General features: G+C 43.1%; 2 long non-coding RNA genes across 4 annotated transcripts; both read left to right on the forward strand.

The window, feature by feature from the left end:
- Positions 1-12818: 12818 nt before the first annotated feature.
- On the forward strand, positions 12819-17305 carry LOC140687632 (uncharacterized). 2 transcript variants are annotated; one of them, XR_012062032.1, is made up of 3 exons: positions 12819-12945; positions 16138-16263; positions 17217-17305. It is a non-coding gene; the product is annotated as an uncharacterized lncRNA (long non-coding RNA). The 2 variants fall into 2 exon arrangements; XR_012062031.1 differs by lacking the exon at positions 12819-12945 and adding an exon at positions 15722-15861.
- A 288-nt stretch (positions 17306-17593) lies between these two features.
- Positions 17594-23136, forward strand: LOC140687631 (uncharacterized). 2 transcript variants are annotated; one of them, XR_012062030.1, is made up of 4 exons: positions 17594-17706; positions 18000-18085; positions 18397-18696; positions 23062-23136. It is a non-coding gene; the product is annotated as an uncharacterized lncRNA (long non-coding RNA). The 2 variants fall into 2 exon arrangements; XR_012062029.1 differs by lacking the exon at positions 23062-23136 and adding an exon at positions 18883-19079.
- The last annotated feature ends 551 nt before the right edge of the window (positions 23137-23687 follow it).

Raw genomic sequence — 23687 nt, forward strand, 5'->3', positions numbered from 1 at the left:
TAGATCACTGCAGTGACTCAGGACTCAGGATACATGCTGAGGTTCTGCTTGGACCGAAACACTATACCCCAGGAGGCAAGATGAGGCGTCCTCCACAGCGTTGGGCTCGAAATACGTTAAGGTAACTCACCATTGGCAATCCCTTGGCTAAAATGGACTGCTTTACAGAGGTACCCATCTAATATTATGTGTTGTGCTGAGCCATTCAGTGTTTTAGTTGGTAATCTTGCTGCATTTGTTTGTCCACATGCCTGGAGTGGACAGAAGGGTCTGTATGGTGTAAATTAGCTGAATGAAAAACCCAGTGTCCAGCCGATAGTATCCAGGGCGGTGCCATTCCTGGTGGAGGCCACTGGAGAGCTCTGTGCCCCACGGGGCAGGCCCCAGGTGTGCATTTGTAGAGAGTAGTTTTTTGGTTGGAATGGAGCCTTCCTCAGAGAGAACGTCTAAGGAAGCAGCTCTGTGCTGCCCTGAATGTGAGCTGGATGATTAGCATAACCCTGGCAGGAATTTTTGCTTGTTTCTGATGGTGGCGATATTTGTGTGAGGTTGCTTGAATATAGATCAGTGAGGCCATTGATCCCTGGGGATGAAACCTGTGAAACCACAGTTTTCGATTTTTGGAGCCTGGTTTTATATGACAGGGGTTAACGTGGCAAAAATGGGAAACATAGACACAAGTCACTCCCTCTTTTTGCCGAATGTCTTAAAAAAGCATATATGCCCCATCAATTAAAACAAACAAAACAAAACAAAACTGAATGATGATTAGTCATTTGCTCTCTTTACCAAGTGTCTTAAAAAGCATGGACGCCCAGTAAATCAAAAACTGAATGATGATTATTGGGAAGTCCTTAGTGCCTGGCCTGATATTGTTCAAGTATCTGATTGTGGTTTAGAGATTCCTTCCAGTCTGCATGGATCTGGGTTTATATCGTATCATGCTGGGTCATACTTATGGAGACTGAGTAAGTTTAGGATCAATCTTGGGACAAGTAGCGGTCATAAGTCTATATGTCAAACATTTCCAGCTCTTCACCTTCTGGGCACATGGTAGGGTTACAATTGGCCCCTTTGCAATTGGGTAGGGCCATGGGGCCAATTCTGGCCAATGAGATAGAGTAAAAGTTACTTGAGTCACTTCTGAGCTGGACCATATCATTATCTATGTGAGACCCTCTAGTGTCGCTCTTCTACCAGAAATAGCAACTGGCAATACTTGAGAAGATGCCTTCTCCATTAGCCTGAGTTCCTGAGTGATTACAAGACAAAACAAAACAAACAAAAAAACCCCTAATGACCAGAAATGAACATATATCATAATCAAGGAATAAATCTTTCCTTGAGGCATTCATAGAGAATTTGGGGTTGTTTGTTATACAGCATAACCCAGTCTGTCCTGATTGATACAGAAGCCTGCGTGTTGAATCATAGAATGCAGTATAACCAAACCTTCTTGCATCTCTCAGGTGAATTTGTATTCCTGAGAGTTAATCTAACATTCCTCTCCAAATTCCAGGAGTCCTTTCATCTGGAGCTGACTCAGAATAGAACAGATGCAGACCCCTCAACAAGAGCAGACCTCTCCATCTTGTCCTGGAAACGAGTATTTGAGGACTTCTTTGGAATTTGGTCAGGATCCAGAAGTGAGAAGGTAGAGTTATTTTAAAGTTATTAGTTATCAGAGCTGGAAGGGATCCTTACAATCAATCATCCAAAATTTTCATTTTATCAAGAAGGAAACCAAAGCTCATGGAAATCACGAGAGTAATTTTACCAAGATCAAACAGCTTTCTAGTTGGTCAGTAGTAGAAGCAGGACTAGAACTCAAGACCTTTGGTCACATTCCCCCCCCCCCCATGTAAACAGGCATTATTCGTAAAGGTCAAAAAGGAGCTCTGCCGATAGAAGTATAATGCAAGCTATGAATGTGCTATTTTTTAACAGTGACATTAAAAAATTAAAAGGATGAAATCAGTTTCAATTATTCTATGTAAGTCAATATATCAAAAATAGCTTTGCATTTCAACATGTAATCAGCACAAAATCATTAATGAGCTATTTTACTTTTTCATATCAAGGCTTCAAAACCTGATGTGTATTTTATACTTAAGAGCACATCTCAATTGGACTGGCGGCATTTCAAGTGCTCAACAGCCTTACATGGCTGGTGACTACCATACTGAACAGAATGTCTCTAAATTCTTGGAGGGCAGGGGATTTCAACTCAGTTCCCTCTGTAAAATACCTATTTTTCTGTGTGTCACACCTAATGACATGTTTCTCAGTTTCTTTATCTGGTTACGAGACATCGTAATGCTTGGCCCCTGGTCACTTCATAGGGATGTAAAGGCAATTAATGAGATAATGTCTGAGTTCAGTAGAAGGTTCTATCTGTCCAAATTCAAGGGGCTATTCTCTTTTATGTGTCTGTGGGGAAGTCCCATTAGCACCCATGGGAACTATGCAAGTTAGTGTAATGGAAAAACAAACATTTCTCACCCGACAGGGAATAATACTAGGTAATTAGCAGGGGTTGGCTTTCTCAGTGTGGGTGGGGACTTTCTGCTGAGAACTGACAGGGTTATAAAGTCCTGTTGTCAACTGCAAGGTGAAGGTCCGGATGGCGTCAGGCTGTGGTGGCAAGGTAGACCCTTGGGGGTTAAAGTCTATTGTTTTCAGAGTAGACCTGTGGCCACTGTCCCTCCTTGTGGTAGGAGACTAAAGAGGGGACAGAGAGAATGTTGCTCTTTTAGTGTCCAGAATGGCTAGTTTAGGTTTTCTTGTTTGACTGAGTTTAGACAAGTTCCTGTTAACCAAGTTACGGGACGCTGTTTCCAGGGATAGCAAACTTTGCTATTTTCTTTCCTGCACTAAGTCTTTCCAAACTGCAAAAAGGACAGGTTACCCCACAATTGGCTGGAACTCATGTGTGTTGCCTTCTTTTCCAAACTGTCTAGAGATTTTTTTTTTTAAGATTCCTTTAGTTTAATTTTTTCAGTGGAGGTACATGGGGGTTGAACTCAGGACCTCGTGCATACTAAGCATGTGCTCTACCACTGGGCTGTACCACCACCTTCCCCCAAGAGATTCAATACTTTTGTGCCCTTTGAGACAGCGCTTTACACCGTAGGTGTGTATGGCCTGCCTTTTCAAGCCAGACTGTACCTTTATAAAAAGGAATTTAACCGCTTCTCACCATCCTATGCTCCTAACCAGCTTTTCTTTTCTCTCTCTGTATTTTTATTGACGTCTAGTCAGTTACAATGTTGTGTCAGTTTCCAGTGTACAGCATAAGGCTTCAGCCATACACGAACATACATATGTTTGTTTTCATATTTTTTTTGTATATACCAGCCAGCTTTTCAAAGTTAACACACACACAAACATACATTCTTTTTAATCTCAGAGCACAAATAAAAGTTGTTGGTGGCAGGCTGAGGTTGAAAGATTTAGAAAAATCTAATAGCGTATGATTACTGTTTGTAACAGCTACTTTAAATGTGACACCTATTTTGTGACAGACACTTTATATGTTCTCCTCCTCCATACAACTGCCCTTCAAGGTGGGTGTTAATGTCTCTATTTCACAATGAAGACACCGAACTCCAGGAACTTAGATTACTTGTTCAAGGTGGTAAGAAAAAAAATAATCTGAAACTTGGAAATAAGCAAAAGGGTGGTTGCCTGCATGTTTTTTCAGTATCATCAGAAGTACTAAGAGGCTCACCCAGAGATCATGTCATTCTTTAGGGGAAGGTACTTTGATTGGCTATTTCTTAGGATTAGGGCCCAGACTCGGTGAAATTTGTTAATTTGTATATTGCTAAATTACAACTTATTTTTGTCCAGTAGAGATGCAAACCAATTCTTCCTATTACAAAAGATAATCCCGAAGGTGGTAGTTTTATTGACCAGTAGGACACTACCCAGTTTTGTATCTAATTTAACTTTTTGCAGCATTTCTTTCCTGAATGGGCAAAGAAATGTCTGTTTTCAAATGTTCCTAGAACTCACCTTTACCATCTTGGTTCCTTTATTAGTGAGTCAATTCAGTCTTTGTTTGTGCTCACTGCATGTTTACATCAGAGTCAATATAGAACCTACAAAAGACCCGAAGTTTTACCCTAATTGCGAGCTAACAGATTAACCTGCCACAAGAATGCTGGCAGAAGACACAAGATCCCTGGGTCAGAAACAAAGGACTTTATGAAGGTGGTACAGCAAACAGCATGAGTCAGTATATTTGTGCCAGTTACCTTTGCCCCCAAGTCCTACAGAAGTGACGTGTATTATACTAAGGTAGGGAACCCAAACCTTGTACAATGTCCGGTAAGTCTGTCTTCCCTTTTTTCTGGAGGGAGACATTATTTCCCAAGGCTATTCGTTATGGAAACATTCTTGTAAAGACAGTTTGGAACAAAGGACAGTTAGTACCTTGCTTATAAGTTGTGCAGAAACTCAAGAAGTCCGTGGAGAATTCTCTCCCAACACTTAAATTGTTGAATTTTGAAAATTTAGACTTTGACTAAGGTTTCATGGTCAGTTAATGGCTGAGTCTGGATTCTTCCTGGCTGCAAAGCCTGGGCTGTTTCCACTACAGCATGAAAATCTAAGTCCCACCGCATGCGACCAACTAAAGATCTCCCACTACCATGAGCCTTCTGGGTCTCTTCTGTCCTCAAGTGGAAGTGGTCTTGGTTTGAAAAATGATGCATTGAAGTATGACTCCAAAGGGATGGAATTTTGTTTTATCACCAGGGCCTCCATGACTTGAGATGCCTTGAACACTTTTTCTGATGAAATTTTAGTAGAACTCTGAAACCATAAAAACTTTAAGGGATTAAAATACTAGTCTGAGAGTAATTTAAGGGCAGGGACCACGTTTTATCCATCTTTTTATCCTTGAGACCTGACTCAGTCTCTGGTATCCAGTAGGTGCTCAACAAAATTTTGGTTGAATTCATGAATTATCAGTAAGAGAAACACTCCTATTTACTCCTCTCTTCCCCAATTTCTCTTTGGCTCTTTCGTCTTCAAGCAAACAAGGCAGGTATCTGTTGAACTCATTTATGCCTTTCGATTTAGGTGCTTGTTCCAATAACTTATTCCATATGTTGATTTCCTCCAGTGTGAAAAGATTTGGCTCACGCTTGCCTTTTTATTTATCGTTTCCTGAGTTTTCAGTCCTGTCTCTGCTTGCTGGTTCTCCACCCCGCCCCACCGCGCCCCACACATCCAGGGCTGTGAAACGACAACGTGCTGATGGGCACAGCCTCAACACACGGCTTCTTGAAAGGATGACCACTGTTTCGGGACAGTCATCCCAGGCTGCCGTCCCCAGGGCTGCAGAGGCTGAGGGCTCAGCCTGCAGTCGGGCCTCCACTCCCGAGACACTCTGTCGCTGTCTGTCTGACCAAATGCCCTCCCTCTCAGGTGAGTGCAGCCCATATGGTGGGAGAGTGAAATGGGAACAGACCCACTGAGCTTTCACAGGGGCCTAGAGGAAGTTGACAAAAGGCCAAGCTTTGAAGGGCACTGAGTCCGCCTCCCGGCCCAAAGGAAAACCAGGGATTGGAGAGCTAGGCTTCACGAGCAGGGGGCGAGAAGGCCCTTTCTGAAGTTACCCTTCACTTTCAGAAGCAAATTTTGAATTATTGACTGAAGAATTGGGCTTTAGAAGGTGAAATCTATTTTTATGTCCGTTTCAGAAACTAAACAAATGTTGAACTACATACATTTTCTGGTTTGACATTAGCTCGCCCCGAGAATCTGACATGCCCTTCTTGGGGTGCTTTAAGGCCAACGCTCTTTTGCCTCAGGGACCCAGCATACCCGAGAGCCACTGTCTCCTCTCTCAGTCCCCCGCTGGGGTCGCCTAGGCTTCTGTTGGTCTCTTTTTTCCTGTTGAGCTTAGGAAATAGCCCTTGTCTTGCTGGTCCAAGGGTGGGTACAGACTTGCCCAGGCCAGGAGGGTCGGGGCACTCACTACTTTTATAGCCCCGTTCTCTCTGGGCTTCCCCAGGGTGGGAGGCCCAGGGATAGGATTTTGGCAGCATTTGTTCCAGTGGAGGGCTGTGCAGCTGTGGAACAGGCTGTCTGTCAAGCCCGGAGTTATCCAAGCTGCGGAAGGATTCCCACTTGATGTGGGAGACTGGAATAGCTCATCTCTACGGTCTTTTCCTACACTGAGCTCTCTGTAGGAAGGCAGTATGGTGCATTGATCAAAGGCAGAGGCTGAAGCCAGGCTGCCTGAATTTGAGTTCTGTTACTTACAACCTGTGCTATGTGACTTTAGGCAGAACCATGTGCCTCAGTTTTCCCAGCTGTAAAATAGGTATGTTAATAATAGTATCTATTTCATCACATGAGGTTAATATAAGAAATAAGTGGGTTAATTCCATGAAGAGTGAGTAGACCAGGGTTTGTGATTGATGAATGTTAGCTATTATTATTAACTATTCAGTAACTTCCCCACCCCAACAAAAAAATCCAATGCTCCGAGTTCCCCTCTTCCTCCTGATACTTGGTGGGGCACTTTCAGCCTTTTCTCTTGGGAATCGCATCCCAGATTGATGGGAACTGGGAGGGGCAGAGCGTGGAGGAGGAAGAGGTTAAGATCAACGTGACGGCAGGAAGGGGTGAAAGAATTAGTTCCACCTTCCTACACAGAGCACGTCTGCAATCATCATCCTTGTTTGCAGCAGCAAACTCGGAAGAAACAAGGAGTTGGCAAACGGGCAGGGTCACCATCAATCATCGTCATCATTGTCACCATCATGGTCCTTTCCCAAGGAACTCAAAGATTATTAGTGATGAAGCAATAAGATACTGAGAAGTTTAGCAGCGTTTTCAGGCTCATTAAGATCTCCAGCCTTTCCATGGGTGCAGCAGCCCTGGTAGACGTGTCAGCTTCCTGCCTGCTCAGTGTGCTTGGTAAACATGGTCCTGGGCCCTGTGCTGATACCGCCCCCATCTTCGCTTCCCACTTATCTTGTTTTCACCTGTTGCAGGATTGCTATTCCAAAATCTCTCCAGTTCCCTCAAATCTATGCCCTCATCCACTACCACCCTCACTCTTCACAGATTTGATCGTCTTCCTCTTACAGAGGATGTAGAGCCGACAGGATAACCATCCAGTGCCCTGCTTTCAGACCTGGCCTTCCCATGCTATTACTTGTTAATTCGTCTGCCCCTTTTGTCTGAGAGAAATGGCATGTCTCCTCCTCTTGGAGGCTACACCCTCCGCTACCTGGGTTCTGCATCTCAGACCCTTCTGCCTCAGCTGGTACCTTCACTCTCTCTCCATGTCCTTAAAGTTACAGCCGTCTTCCCGGATATTCTATTGCTCCCTCTCCTGTAGCTCCTTCCACGTAGCCAGCGGAAACGTCTGTGTCTCTTTAAACCTAAAATAATCTTCCACCCCCTCTACCGTCCTGTCTCCAGATACTGCTGTCTCTCTCCTTCTTCCTGGCTCTTGTGAAAGAGGATGTCTTTTCTCTTCTCGCTCTGTGAGCTTCCTTTGGATGGTTTCATCCATTTCCATGGCTTTGACTAACACCTGTGTCTCCAGGAGTGACTGCTCCCTGTCATCCACACCTGAGGTCCTTGGTACCTCTGACTGAATGGGTCCAAAAGAAGTACATTGTTCCTCCCCCAACCAGCTCATCTTCCTCCCGCCTCCTCTTCCACTTTGGGCAATGCTGTCACCACCTAGGCAGTCTCTCTGACCAGTCAGTGTCATCCTTATTCATTCCCTTCTCTCAGCCTCCAATCTGATGAGTCACAAAAGATTTTACTGGAAGATAATTCACAGCTCTCACTTGTTGATTCCTCTCAGACATGTTTCTCAAATCCCTACCTCCAGCCTATGTAAGGGGTGGGTGGGAATGGTGGCAAGAAGGATCTTTGTAGAAAAGGGACAGAGACAGTTGAGGGTCAGCCTGAGAACTGGGGGCACTATAGAGTTTTCACAGTTTGAGAGTGACATGGCTTTGAACCAGGAACTGAAGTGCATATGCACAGCAATCCATTTTTACCTCCAAGTTTTCCATGAATAGGGTCTTAGGGGCAATACTGTTCCCTACTTGCTGTGCACAGGGTCTCATGAAAAGAGGGAGCCTCATTTACATTTGAAGTTTACTGTGCAGGTAACGGGGGTTGGGCAGCCTGACCTCCAGGAGTTCACATTCTCAACCGCTCCAGGCTGGCCAAGGCAATTCGATTAGCATATCTGTTCTATGACAGGTATTTTTAGCAGCAGATAGCCTGAATCCATTCAAAGAATGCACCTGTTAGATGGGAATCTAGATCTGGCAACCACACAGTCTAATTTCAAGAGAGCCAAGTCAGGTTGTACGCTGACCTATGGGACGTGGCAGGAAATCTATTGATTTTGAGCTCATGACAGCTGCTCTGCTAAGTTGCTAATATGAAGGTGTTTCTATTCATCTGGATATTTTAATTTGATGGATTCACGGAAATAATCTGATACTAAAGAACATTCTAGCCTCTCTCGCCTCCTTCTTTCCTTCCCTTAGCAGTATTTTTTAAATAACTCATCTTGGGTCTGGCATCACAGGGGTAGAGAAACCAAGTACAGTTTCCCTCCTCTATTAAATGCATATTTCAGAAAGGAAGACAGACAAATGACATGTGAGCAAATTAAAAAATAATTTGGTTTCATAAGCAATGCATGCTGGGAAGAAAAGAAGGAAGGATTGGAGGCTGACCGGGAGGGGACTAGAAGGTCACTCTAAGGAGAAACATCTGAGCAGAGACTGAATTAAGGGTGGGCATTCAAGCACATGCCTAGGTGGAGAGCACTGGAGGAAGAGGTGGAAAAAACCAGGTTTGGTTGAAGAGCAGCCAGAAGGTCCGTGTGGCTGGAGAGGAGTGACCGAGGAGGAGGAGATGGGGAGATGGGGAGTAGCCAGTAACTTCATCACTAGGGACTTGTAGGCTGCAGTATGGACGTTGAATTCTATTCTAACCCCGGTGGGAAACCACTGAAGTTGAGCAGAGGAGCAAGGTGATCTGATCTCTAGTTTAAAAATGATTATGCTGGCTGCTCTGTGGAGAATATTCTTGCTGAGAAGAAAGAAGGGTGTAGAAGTCCAGCAGCTTGACTATTGTAAGTGCTCACGAAAGCCGCTGGGGCTCTGAGTGTGGAGGGGGCAGTGGAAGTGGTAAAAGGTGGCAGAGCTCAGTGCAGGTTTTGAGAGATTGACAAAGACCTGGATAATGGATGGGATGAGCAGCAGTGGGGAAAGAGGGGAGCCAAGGGGGACTTCTAGGCTTGTGGTCTGAACAATCAGGTAATTTGTGGGGTCACTGTCTGAGATGGGGAAATTAGAGGAGGAAGTGGTTTAGATTGGGAAACTAAGATGTTTTGATGATTTTAAGTGAAGGCATTGAGTATTAGGTAGCTGTGTATAGTAGTCTGAAATTTAGAAGAAAGATCACAACTGGAGAAACACTATAGGAGTTACCAGTATGACTCACTAGTACATGGCATTCAAAGCCATGGGTCAAGAAGAGGTCATCTGGGGAGGGGGCGTGTTCATTCAAGGCTGGGACTCAGCTCAGGGGCACTCCACTATTTAATGGACAGCCTGAGAAAGAGAAGCCGGCAAGGAAGACTGTGAAGGAACAGCCAATGAAAGAGGAGAAACCCAGACATAGATGGTGTCCTGAAAATCACAATGTTTTAAGAAGGAACAGGTGGTCCCCTGTGTTGACTCCTGTTGAGGAGCCCAGTAAGATGAGGACAGAAAGTGGACCACTTAGATTTGACATGATGACTTTAACAAGAGCCACGGCAGTTGAATCGTGGGGCTAGAATTCTGAATGACGTGGGTTAAAGAGAGAACAGGAGGTAAAGAAGCAGAGACAGGAAGTGTAGAAACTCTTTCAAGTTTTGCTGTAAGAGGAAGGGAAATACGGGACTGTGGAGTGGAGGGTGGATTTTTTTTTAAAGGAAAAACCTATTTAGGCATTTTTGTATGTAGATGGAAATGGTGCAGAAGAAGGGAAAATAGATAAATTAGAAATAAGAAGAGATAATAAGCAAGAAGTAGGCAAGAAGTTATGTGCTCAAGAGAACAAGTGAACAATTGACCTTAGAAAGTAGGAAATAGGGAAAAGCAAGTTAAGGTTGCAAGTACATTGGTAGAACTGGGCTGTGGGAAAGCAAGTTGAATCTCTTCTTATGGTTTCTATGTTCTCTAAGAGGTAAAGCAGTGTCAAATGTAATTGGGAGGGGACGTCTTTTAGAGTTTGTGGAAGAGAGGCAAAGGGCTGAAATAGTCGTTTTGGAGGAAGAGAAACTGAATGGACTGGACGTATAGTGTTGTTAAGAAGTCTTGAAAAGCCACTTGAGATTTTTGTTCATAAGTTTAAAATAAAAATCTAAATTAAAGATGAAACCTGTTTGTACAGTTGTGAGCTTTTGCCCGGTCACGTTCAGCTGGAGGGCAGCTGCTAAACAGATGGAGCCTTGGGTTTAACCAGGTTTTGGAGTTTTGCCAAGTGAGTTCTAGAAGGGAGGGAGAAAGGGGTTGAGGGTGTGTGTGAATGGGGCAGTATTCGGACGGATGTGAACGCTAAGCAGGGCAAGGAGGAAAACGAGCACCTAATGTGGCTGATGACAGTAAAGACCATTTGGAGGAGTAAACAGACGGGTCAGTGTGGGTCTAAGAACTGTGGACTTTTCCTCTTATGCCCTGTCCATCTCCTCCTTTGTTCATGCCTCCATCTGAAAAAGTCTCTGAATTTCTAAGACCCAGATCATTTCCTCCGTGAAATCATCTCTATAACTCTGCTCTTAATTGATGTCCCCTTTCCTGGACTTCCGTTACATCTTATTATATACATTTTATTCAAATATATTTATGAATAACTATCAGGGGCTTATAACCAAGTCATTGTTATAAGCACTGGGAACATAACCATGAACAAATGCAGATGTGTACCTGGGCCCTCATGGATGCATGGTCTATTACAGAGACACATGGTACGTATTATAGATAAATTGTGTTTTGCAAGACTTAAAAACCCCGAAAAATTTCAGATGTGATAAATATTTCTTTACAACTACATTGTAAGCCCCCAAGAAGCAGGAGTTTGTGCCATGCCAACAGCAGGGGTTTGGTAAACACTGTCGATTCCTTGAAGAATTCATGTTCCCTTCACCTTGAAGATGTCCTTTCAGAGGTTGGCAAGGAAAAGTAGTGAGTAGAAGGCAATGGGAAAAGTTTTCTTGAAGGCCATGAATTTGCACGCATCAGGTTTTATCCCTCAAGTTTGGGAAAGCCTGGACTACTTATGGAATGATAATGTCAAGGAAGCTTGGCTGTTTCCTTGACATAATGATCCACTGTGTTTGTCCCGTGGTTTGTTAGGACCATATGTCCCAGCAGCCGTGATCTATGCCCTGCACGTCCTTTTCCACATTTAAATTAATTATCTTGAAAAGCTAAGGTGTGCCCGTGATAGTTAGATCTAAGTAAGAGGAAATACACAGATCTCAAAATTGAGGTTACCACGAATTTTTGGAAGACTCGCACTTAAAGGGATCGTTACCAAGTAGTGACCATGTGTTCAAATCAAACACAGCTCTTTCTTCACCAGATGTTTGCATTTGTCAGGGACTTTTCTGCTAATTATTCAAAGAAGTCCTGAAACAACACACATGTGCCTGTTTTCAAGGAACGCCCACGTACCCAACACACATTTATAACCATTTACAGATAAACCAGCCAGATGGATTCATCGCTTTACATAATGTTACATAATTTTGTCAGTGACTAAGTCACCTTTCAGGACAGACTTTGATATAGGAAGTTTAAATATAAGCCCAGAGTTTTAGTTATGAGAAGTCATGAACTTGAGAGCTACAGTGAATTTCAAGTGAAAAGATTCAGGATCTTTTGATTTGCCTCAGGTACAACCAGTCAGTAATAGCCAATGTTCTTCTTTTGTTCAAACGAAGCATCTGTGTCTGCAGCCAGGTTTTGGAAGTGAATGGTTGGTGATGCTTTGATGTGCCTGGATGTCAGGATGTGGAAACTTCATCACATATTGTGTGATTTGGGATATTCTAAAGCTCTAATTCTGCTGCCCTAGATCCCATTTTGGAGTGTAATTGCTTTATTAAAAAAAAAATAATAGATTTGCTAACTACTGTATGTAGGCTAGATAAACAACAAGTTTATACTCTATAGCACAGGAACTGTGTTCAATATCTTGTCGTAACCTATCGTGGAAAACAATATGAAAAGGAATATATGAAACATTATGCTGTGCACCAGAAATTGACACAACATTGAAAACCAACTCTACTTCAATTAAAAAAAAATGGAAAAAAATTGATAGGTTAAGATGTTCCACTCATCTCTTCTGTCACTATTCTCCATTATATGGAGTTGTGCTGCTGGACCTGTTTTAGAGGTTGGGGGTTCCTGTAAGAAGCTCTCCTGGTGTCTCAATGAGACCTGCTGGTTTGTAGAAGCACACATTTGAGGGAAGTGGGGTGACGTTAGAAATCACATGTGTGCGCACACACAAGGTGGACTGCTCTGGGGAGCATGGCAGACAGGCACACGTGTCAGCAACTTTCTGTCCCTCTGACGACCCTGAGATCATAGCACAGAGAAGTACAGGGCTTCAGCTTTACCTCCACAGGGAGCTTGAAGTCAAGACTAACTGGTGTGTCTGCTGGAGCTGCCATAACAAAGTACCCTAGACTGGGGGGGCTTAAATTACAGAAATTTGTTTTTTCACAGTTCTGGAGGCTGGAAGTCTGAGATCAAGTTGTTGGCGGGGCTGGTGTCTCCTGAGGCCTCTCTCCTTGGCTCATAGCTGTCCCCTTCCTGCTGTGTCCTCACGCGGTCTTCCCTCTGTACCTGTGTCCTGACCTCCTCTTCTTATAAGGACACCAGTCAGGTTGGTTTGGGGCCCACATGACCTCTGTAAAGACCCTACCTCCAAAGACAGCTCCATTTTGTCTAACTGATGGTTAGGACTTCAGCAGATGGCTTTGAGGAGGTGGGTGGTGGTGGTTGTGGTGGTGGACAATTCAGCTCATAATATCTGGAGAATTCTAGATCTGGTACACTTCTTCAAGGAATCCACTAAGTTAGGTTCTGAAATACAACCATATTGATCCCATGAAGAGTAACAATGAATTGTCTAAGCTCTGATTTTAGGTACGTTACCCACCTTCTGTATGATCCAGTGGTCTAATCTGAAATTTGGTGTTAATAATTCTTGCTTAACTTCTTTTTCGGGTGATTCATCTGATGAGATGTTGAAGGTGATTTGAAAATATAAACTATTATGCATATAAAAATATTAAATAGTAGTAATAACACTAATAATTTATAAAATATCTATCTCTGGAAGGCATGCTGGGGGCTAACGCTCCTTCTTCCAGGCTTACCCTGGAAGGGCATTTGGCGGCTGCCTCTTTCTACATGAATCGTTGCTCTCTACTGAATGATGATGGTCTAGCCTACCACCTGCCTCATAAAATTTCTTGAGTGAAAATACATCCAAATGTAAAAAGGAGGGGAAAAACATTCTCTGTCCTTGTTTTTATTTTGCTTTTGATGTTGGTCACGATTCCTTTTCCCACTTTGACCTGTGTTCTAGAAATCATCCTGGGGCTATCTTGGACGTAGTTTTCTAAGCTAGTGGATAATAGCTATTTTATTATTGAATTTTTTTTTTTGCTTGAGGAATATACTTCTGTTAGAGGTATAGTCTATGAATGTGAATAATAATCCCACTTACGCATCTGCTATTGACCAGGGAGCACAGGAAAGAACAGAAGGAATTTTAAGCTTATTTTACATTATTCAAGGGTGGAATTAAGATAAGTAAAGGCAAGCTATGGGTGAATAGATATCAGTTCATTAGGAAAAAAAGAACTTTCTAGCAGTCAGAATACAGAAAGTAGAATGGATCACCTTCCTAGCAGGCTCTTTGTACAAAGACTTCTAAGCTGGAAATCCATGAACCTCTGTTTCTGTCACTGGCTGGTGTGTCAAAGAAGCCAGTTCAGAACAGAGCCCGAAGTGGTCTTGTCAGACACCCATCCTGAAAATGTGGGCAGTGTTTGGTGTGGCTGGCATTGATGGCACAGTTTGGCTAAGTCTTGGGGCCACTGTGGGATGTGGGATGAGTGAGTAGCAGGTACTTAGAATGGTGAGAAAGTGGAGAGGGATGGTCACTGGGTCATAGTCTCTGATAGGACATGCGTATTTCCTGGACTCAGAAAGTGGGAGTGTTGAGAAATCACCAATATTATCTATATGCACAGTTAATCTCCTAGCTCCTCTCTGGAAGGCAAGACCTTAGGTAGAACCAACAGACCCATTTGAAGTGACAGGGGAAGTTGAGTACAGTATGAGGTGCCAGATAGCCTTTGCCAGGAGGGAAGAGACCAGCCAAGATTCAAGTGCACCTGGATCGAGATTGTTTTGACCATAAAACCCAGAGAGCGCTAGAGTATGCTTGGTGGCCATATTATCCCTCTTTCCTAGACTCTGCTGTTTGTCCCTCCTATTGCCAGCTAGTGGCACAGAGAGGCAGATGAGGAAAAGCAAATGTTTATTGAAAATCTATTATGTGCTAGGCACGTTACACATCCTGACTCACTTTATTCTTATGATCATCTTCTGTGGGTAGGTTATTATTACCTTCACTTAGCAGATGAGGAAACTGAGCCTCTGGAAGGCTAGTTGGGATTCAAACCTGGTTTGTCTGATTCCATTAGCCCAAATGTATATAATTTTTTTTTTCGTGACACTGTACCAGATAAGAAAAGGAAGAAGGTAGATGATGGCAGATCTTATACCATACCTGTTGGGACATCATACATCAGTTACGTATTATTCATTTTATCAATTATATTGTCAGAACGTTATAAAATTATCATGTTTATAATTCTGTGCTTTGCCATCCAGAATTGCTGGCAAAGAATGCCTTTTTCTGATAAACTGCCGTTTCTCCATCTTGGTGAGCTTTTTATTTTTACCTCTCTGGTTAAATCCTGGATACAGGTTATCATCCTTGAACTTTTAACTCCCGCTTTTAGCTCTGCATGTCCACCTGCCCCTGTTATCAGATGTCTCATCATGAGAAAGGCTAGGTCACAGTTTATTAAGCATCTCGTATTCATATTTAGAGCTCCACCCAAATCCACCCTTATCTCTCTCTGGGTCCTCACTTTGAGCTACACCCTTCTCACCACTCCCCTTTTTTTTAATTTCTGTCCTCATTCCTGACCTCTACTTTATCCCCCTTTTCCATTCATTGTTATAACATCTCCTTCCATTTGGTGACTTTAGCTTAAACATCTAAAAAACTAGTGCATGTTGAGTTACAGCTTTGTGAAGTCCCTAAAAACATAGACTGTGCAGATCTAAGCATGAAGTCTTGGAAGGATTCCTGGAAATAATGTAAGAGGAATAGTATCTTTGCTCCTAGCTCATCACTAATTCGTCATGTGACGTTTGGTAACCCAGATAACACTGATCACTCTCAGCTGATCATATGTAAAATCAAGGCGTTGGATTAGAGCTCTAAGATGTCCCTCCATCTGTCATTCTGTTATGCCGATTTCACCCAGTGGGGATAATTGCATTCCAGAATGTTCTCTGGGGTTCTCAAAAGGGAATGTAGAGAGCTGAGCCTTAACACAGGGGAGTGGCTGAAACAGAGACAAGAATTTTCTTGCAGTCTTGCCTTGGGAGAAAGAAAAGATTTACCATTCTCTTCATGTTCATTTTGGCCTCTAAATATTCTTCATGGCACTAAATACTTTAGAAAATTGCCTTAAGTCTTGTCCACATCTCAGTGAGTAATGTCGGTTACGGCTGTTACTATCATTCTCATCGAAGGGTTATCATCGTCCCCCATGTACAGATGAAGAAACAGAGGGTGCAGAAAGCTGGAGCCTTTCTCAGCCTCAGCGGGTGACTCAGAGGTTAGGGAGGAAGGTGCTCGACTGTCCCCCATGAGGCTGGTCCTCATCAAAGAGAAGGCCCTGCTGCAGGACACCGTTTTGGGTCTATCCAAGAAGGTTTGGGGAACTTACAGATTAAATTCTTTTGAAACACTTTCCTCCAACAGGGCCCTGGGGCCATCAACAGCCAGGCACTCTTTCCCGAATCTCGTGTGGAGCCTCTGACTCTTTTTCTTACCTCTGGCAATGGGCATTCGGGTCATTAGGGTATCCCTGCAAAAGGATGAAACCTGGTAAGTGTACTGATGAACTCAGACGTAGCTGATAAAAATAAAAAGGAATGATGAAACAGCAGCACCAAGGGCTGCAATAAACGCAACTGGGCTTACTGAAGATTTGTGTTGAGCAACGGATATGGGTAGGTTCCATGAGTGCGGCATCCAGAGCAGTGATGGCTCCTAGTTAAGAGTTTGACGTGTGTTTGTTGCACGCCAGGCTCCGGAGGTACAAAGATAAATAAGCCACGAGACTTTCCCTCAAGCAAGTCACAGCCCAGCCGAGGACATAGACAAGACAGCAGACACGGCAGCAAAATCATGAACCGAAATTTATACAAACACCCAAGTAGCTCAGGGAAGGGAGTAATTAACTAGAAACTAGAGTAGGAGAGTAAAGCTTCAAAGTCCGCAGTGTCTGATGGATTGCAGGTGCAAGGCCCTTTCCGAGCAGATGGACTCCTAAACTTTTCTGTGACATGGACTTGTATGGATCAAAGCCTATACGGTTTCGTTGTAAAATGGAATGTATGTCCATTAAAATCACATTTGATAACTCGAACCATTAAATTACCTAATACTTCCCGCTCCCCCTCCCCTTTCTTGGCAAAGTAAAAGAAATTTCTTGACTGAATAATCACGTTGGATTGAAGAGTCATTTTTTTCTTACAGATTGACACTTTATTATTTTCCATTGGGGGTGAATGTGCAACTCCTTTTGATCACTCAGAGCTCGTTACACAGAACAAGGAGGAGGAGGCTGCATTAGAATGAGCAGACTCTTCTAGACTGGAGGAAAGGCAGAAGTGCTTCAGAGATGGAATCATTTCAGTTAACGAAGGGAAAGAGTGGGACGTGCTTACTGGAATATACGGCTGAACAGACTTTATCTTTTTGAAAAAAAATTTTTTTTTGGAGGGAGGAGGTCATTAGGTCTACTAATTAATTAATTATTATTATTACTAATGCAGGTACCGGGGATTGAACCCAGGACCTCATGCATGCTAAGCGGACGCTCTACCATTTGAACTACACCTTCCCCCTGCACGGACTTTAGAAATATGTAAAAGAAGTTTTGAGATTCTGTGTATTATGTGTATTGAGCTAGTTTTCTAGTTTCTAAAGCCTGTAATAGCGGATTTCAGTGCATCAGATTTCACTGTAATGAGGTGTATATGTAAGAGCTACATGTATAAATCCATGTCCCAAGTGTGTCCTAAATGACGGTGACACTCAGGAGAATTCTAAGGGAGACTAGTACTAGAAAATTCTCCTATTTGTGTAGGAGAAAAACATTTTAATAATGTTAATAATGTTAATTATCATAATGTTTTTCTTGTAGAAAATAGTTGGAGAAATCAAAAGTTGACAGCAACATATGTTCTCTACATTAAAACATCCAAGAGTTTTAACGAGGGAATCTATCCGCCGAGAGACCCCAGATCATGGAGAAGGTGGCAGGTAAGATTTGCATTTGAAAAGAACGCTGTAATATTTCTGATTTTTATCCAACCTAATCACATTTCAGATATTTAAAGATTTTCTGATTCATAGAGAAATTAATTTATAAATGGTCAGAATATTCTTTGAATAAACACTTTAACTACGAAACCTACTACTCTGAAAGATGTTGAAAACTGGGTGGGAAAGGAATTAGATCTCCATTTAGAAATAAACGCATACATTTTAGAGAAAAGTAAAAACCACGAACCGTGCTCTATGTCTTAGCTTAGAAACATTTCTCTTTTTTATAGAATGAAGGAGTCTTGAAGACCAATACAACTCATCATGCTCCATTAAAATGTGCGCAAGTTCTTCTGTCCCAAATGCCATGAATCGGGTAAGAAGAAGTCTCCGAAAGTCACCCTAGATTGACGTGGGGCACATGAGAAGCAGAGACTTGCCTGGAATCATGAACAAGTCACTTACTGAAGCGGGAAAGAGGCTGGGTGCTCCGGGACTTTACCACATTGACCTGTACAAGGAAGGACGGCCCTCATCCTGCTTCCTTGACACCACTCAGACCGTCTGGTTTTTCTACACTTTGTTCAGGGAAATACACAGATGATGGGATTTGCCTTTGAGTATTTCTGGGTAGTTCTCTGGGAAGGAACTGTTGTTCAGTTTTCGTATATTTCCTTTTCTTTTCAGAAATAAAAATCTGTTCAGGAAGACTGGATCCATGGAAAGTGCCCAGCTGCTCTGCTGCTCTTTCCGAGCCCTTCCAGAGTCTCCAAAGTGAGGACCCCTCCCTTTTATATTTCTAAACAGATACTGCAAAGTGGACCTAAGGATGAGTCTGTCCTTAAGGATGAGAAGGGGGTCCACGTTCTGGACATGTTTAACCTCTCTGGTCTGTGACTTGGCTGGATTAAAGTTTCACAACAAAAATAAGATCTGGATATTGCTGATAAAGAGGCTTCCTGTAACTTCTCAAGCAGTAAGGATTTAGTGAGTATTTCCAAGGTGTTGCTCATTTTCAGAAACCCATGTACCAAGGATCTGTAGGCAGGAACTGCATCTGTCCCCATTTTCTGGTGTGCTTCCAGAGTGTGGCACAGTGATTGGCACATGACTGTGAATTGAGTGAATGAATCTGTGCAATGAGTGGCTGAGTTTACTTGTATGTTCCCTCAGGCTTCGTAACCCAGAATCAAGCGCGATGCCTGCCACGTATTTGGCAATCGGTAAGGGTTTTGTCAAACGAGCCAGTGAATCCAGGAAAGTGTTCAGGAACTTATCGAAGTTTTCCATTTGATTATTTGTGGCCTTTGAGGACTATCTGTTTGAATTACTACCTTTGCTCAATTAAAAAAATTATTGTTTGAAAAAGAGTAATTGTCGCTGTCTCTCTGTAGTCCTGGGCTGCAGAAGGCCTGCTGGTGAGGGCAACACATATTTCCCATGCCTCTGCTTAGCACACTTGTGAAGGTGGCATGGTTTTAGCAGATGGACCCAGAAAGAAGGGTCTGTGTTGCAGTTAGGCTAGAAGGGAAGTTAGTACATTAGGGTTTTGAGGTCACCGGATAACAAGACCCCCAGCTGGCTCAAGCACCGCCTCCTCTGGTCAGGGTTCTCCTCCACACAGCTTATTCCTGCTCAGATGAAAAAAAGTCTGGGGGGCGGGTAACACAGAGAGAGCTTAAGGCAGGAAGCAGAGACGCTCATGCAGGCTTACAGCTAATAAGAAGGGAGAGGAAAAGGCTGAAAGTACGTCCTTTTGGTGACCTTATTTAATATTCATTGAAACCCTTGCAGTAGGTATTAGTGTTCTCCTGCATTTTACAGGCAACCCGAGGCCCAGAGAGGTTAAGTAAGTTGCCCAAGGTCAAACAGCAACCGGTGGCAGAACAAAGTTTTAAACTCAGGAAGTTTGACTTCATTCTTAACCACTTTTAGCCATCATATTACGTTATATTAAATTATGTGTCCCCTTTACTTGGCAAATCTTCAATTAGAGAATCTGGAATAAAGCAAGGATTTACTGTTGTGGGAGACTTCGCTGGAGTTTTTAAAAAATAGGGTATATGTGCCTATAAGACCAACCTCATAGATTAGCATCTTGGAGACCACACAACAGATCTCTAGTTTAAAAATATCCCCCGTGCCTACTTAGGCATTATTTAAACAGTATCCATCCTAGAGAACATGGTCCTGGCCTGAGAGAGTAAAATCAAATATCGCAGCGGTCTGGCACACGAGGACTGTTGCCCTCACTGCCGGCTGTTCAGGGATGGGGTTAGTTGAGAAAAGTCACGTGGGTTACTTCGGAGCGGGCCAGCTTGGTGGTTAACTGGGGAGGTCTTGGCTTCTACTGAGCCCTGCTTTGTTTTTTCACCCTTACGTGCTTGGGAACGCCACACGGTTGGTGCACTCCAGTAATGAAAGAACACTCAGGACAGATAACAGATACCACAGTAACAGGTGTGCACCTGCATAAAACGCTTCACCGTGTTACACTCTTTTGGGCTTTGGCGTTGCTTTCATGCTTGAAATGCAGGCTAAGATTGTGCCTGTTTCAGCTTTTACAGTTACTTCTTTGACCATGTTTGGTTTGGCAGTTAAGAAAAAAACCAACAGAAGGATTACATTTCAATGGCACAACACCTAATCCTCAGGCAAATGATTTGTCCACGCTTAATATAAAGTACTTAGGATGTATTGTTTGATATAAACACTAGTTCCAATAAAATGGTGCCTGAGGTACCGTTCTTTAACTTGTAATACCCTATTTGTGTTGGCCTGCACACACTGGATGTAAAGCCATTATGATAAAATACATCCTCTTTAGCCTGATAAAAACGAAAATCAGAGCACAGGACTCAGACCAAGAAAGAAAAGATACTGTGAAACACGAAGACCCATGGAGTGTCTGGAGTCGGTCGGTGATGGGGACAAGCCAGTTGGCACCTCTTTAGGTGGAAACTGCCCCGTTGTCTCGGTGGAGCATCAGTTTAATCACGTAAGGCACTTTATTTGAATCGAATGTTGTGCTGAACCCAAATGCATTTAGCCGCTGTGTTTGTGAAGTTTTTGTAACGGAAGGGGCAGCTGCATCGAAGATTTCAAGCACAAAGGAAGGTTAAAGGAGGCACACACTATCCAGCCAACCCCGGACAGCAATCTCTGCTCTCAAACATCCACTTGTTATAACCTTTTTCTCCAGGACCCCGTGCTGCTTAGAAGCATGCAAGGTTAATAAAAGCAGGCAAAAAACTGCTAGGCATTTCGAGGCGCAACATTCATCTTGCCGTTCCACTGATGCGGGGATGACAGAAAGTCACTTTCAGCCTCCTTTCCTGCTGCTTATTTCACCTGCGTGTCGTGAGCCACTCCTCCAGGTATCGGAGAAGGATCACTGTTCATACGGTGTTATAAGAAAGATCGGCAGATTTGCCATTATCCTCATCTGATTTAATGCTTATAAATCAGCGAAAACTCCACCTCAATACCCTTCCCTCAGTCTCTGAAGAGCAGACGCTCAGTAATAGCTCCATTCAGCTCATCCGGCGACTCACTTCCAGGACGCCGGTGATGGAGAGCCTCCTCTGTAATGGTAGCTTCAGCCAGAGAACGAAAAAAGCCCAGAGCCTGAACTAAAGTGATTTGAGTTTTCAGACTTTTTTTCTCCTGACTCATCTGTAACTATTCAGGAGTTGCGAGAGAGGCAAACTTTGAAATGAGATGCAGCCTTTTTTTTTTCTTCTTCTTCTTCTTTTTTTGGGGTGGGGGAGGTAATTAGGTTTATTTATTTTTTAAAATAGGATACTGGGGATTGAACCCAGGATCTTGAGCATGCTAAGCACATGCTCTACTGCTGAGCTGTACCTTCCCTCCCTAAATGTAGCCTTTTAATTTGGGTTACAGTCCTAAGTTTTATCTTTTCCGGAGTCATTCAAAGTGCAAGTTTTTGAAGGTTGTTTTGGCCGAGACTTTTATTTTTAAGGGTGTTTACAAATAGATAAAGTACTTAAAAAATCCGTGAAAGTATCTTCCCTTTGATGAAAAATCTGGAAAAAATATGGATGAGAACGGGAATGGCAGCTGAACGGAGGGAGAAGGGGAGAAAAGAGAAGTGACGCCTTTCTTTCCTCATCACCACAGCACTCTGACACCTGCTTAGCCTTCCTGAAAGCCCCACATACAGATGGGACCCTGGCGCACAAAGTGGCTGCCATGCTGTGGTGGGTCCAGTGTCCCCGGGTGTTGTGACGCGGGCAGGCCAACCTGTGAGAGGGCCTCTCAGGGCTCCCACTCAGCTGTCCTGGTCCATCAGCCTGGAGGAAGAAGGTCTACATTCTGGATAATTGAGGGGAACTCAAAAAAGAAGGGCTGGCTCATCCTGGAACTCTTCTTTGGGTCCCAGGTCTAGATTTAGAACCCAGAGCCTAGGACTTAGCTGAGGCCAGTAGGTGTGTGCTCAGGTCTTCAGATCAGAACTGGACGGTCCTGGAGTCTTTCTAGGCCTTTTTCTAATTAGGAGAAGCGAGATTTCCTGAGGAGAAGGTCCTCTCCTGGTCAGGTTGCCACCCGTGCGAATGAAGCCGGAAGCAGATGACGTAAGAGGTAGAAATGGGATTGGAGTTAGAAGGAAAATCAGGAAACCTTTTAGTGATTGGAAAAGAGGCACTTCTTGGCTCTTACAAAAACTTCAATCAAATAGCAAATGTTTTCCTATTCTTCCTTCTTTTTCAAATTTTGGTCCGACGCCCAAGAGTGAAGCTAAGGAGATTCTTTTCCATCATCTTCTGCCCCATAAGTGGCTGCTCATGTTTACCCGAAACTTCAAATCTTTTTCTAATAGATTCCAAGGCTTTGTGCAAATTCTTTTGTCAATTTGGAATTTTGTTATTTTATCTACACTACCTCAGTTAAATGAAGGAAGAGATGTATTTACTTTAGGAATCTTTTACTTGCACAGAGATTTCTTTTCTTTTTTTTTAAATTATGAATGGTATTTTTAAGTGAAATTTTTCTCTCTCATTTTGGAAAATTCCTTTAGAGTGGCTTGAAGGAATTTACTGTTTTATCCAGCTACCTGAGAGAGTGCCTATTATTAGCATCAAAAACCCTGTTATATGAATAATAGAGAAAAAAACCCCTTGTGCAGCTATTCTGTATTAGGAAAAAAAAAAAGGCTCAGGTTGAGATTTCAGAATTCTTTCTTGGAGAAGGAGAAATTGGCTACCCAAGATATTATAAATAAGGGGAAAATACAATCAGAAACCTGATATGATACCTAACTGTACTTAGAATCTGGTTATTGATATGAAATGTTTTTGCCGTTGACATTTTAAATTTCTAACTTACTTTCAGGCTGAAAGAATTTGATGTTTGGTTCTGGAGTGTTCAAACAGGCCCAGCATTCCCTTCCTGGGTGACTATATTCTGAGGGCCATGTGTGATCAGTAATGCTTTGTCAGCAGTAGTGTCGGCAGATCAGATGTTCATTGTTGCAGTCTCCGAGGGTGGCGGTGGAGGCAAGGAACCACAGACCCACTCTCTGGTAAGGGCTTCCTGTGGTGAGAGGGTGTTGTCTTCTGAAAAGTTCAGTTTGACTTATCCTCTTCCTCCAGTTTTTCTCATACCACTTGCAGAGAACTGAACAGATACCATTTCCACTTGTCTCCATTTTTAACACAGGAGAAACTTAAGCCTGGAAAACATAATGGCCTTTTGCAAGGCTACTCGGATGTTTGCTGGAACTGAATGAAGAGGAAATGGTGGGGGAGAAGGTTCTGCATTCGGGTGGGAGGTGGAGGGGGTGTGGGTCAGAAGTGTGGAGAGAATCCAGATTTCTGCAGAGTTCTCTGATGGCTCCAAACATGTGTGGATGTGTGATTTTGTAGCGCCAAAAGAGATGTTAGGTAAATGAAAAACTGGTCTTAGCTTAAGGCCTTGTGTTCCTATCAGCAACAACGGTACCTTAGATTCACCCCTAA

The sequence above is a fragment of the Vicugna pacos genome, chromosome 20 (assembly GCF_048564905.1).
Source record: "Vicugna pacos chromosome 20, VicPac4, whole genome shotgun sequence".
Classification (NCBI taxonomy): domain Eukaryota; kingdom Metazoa; phylum Chordata; class Mammalia; order Artiodactyla; family Camelidae; genus Vicugna; species Vicugna pacos.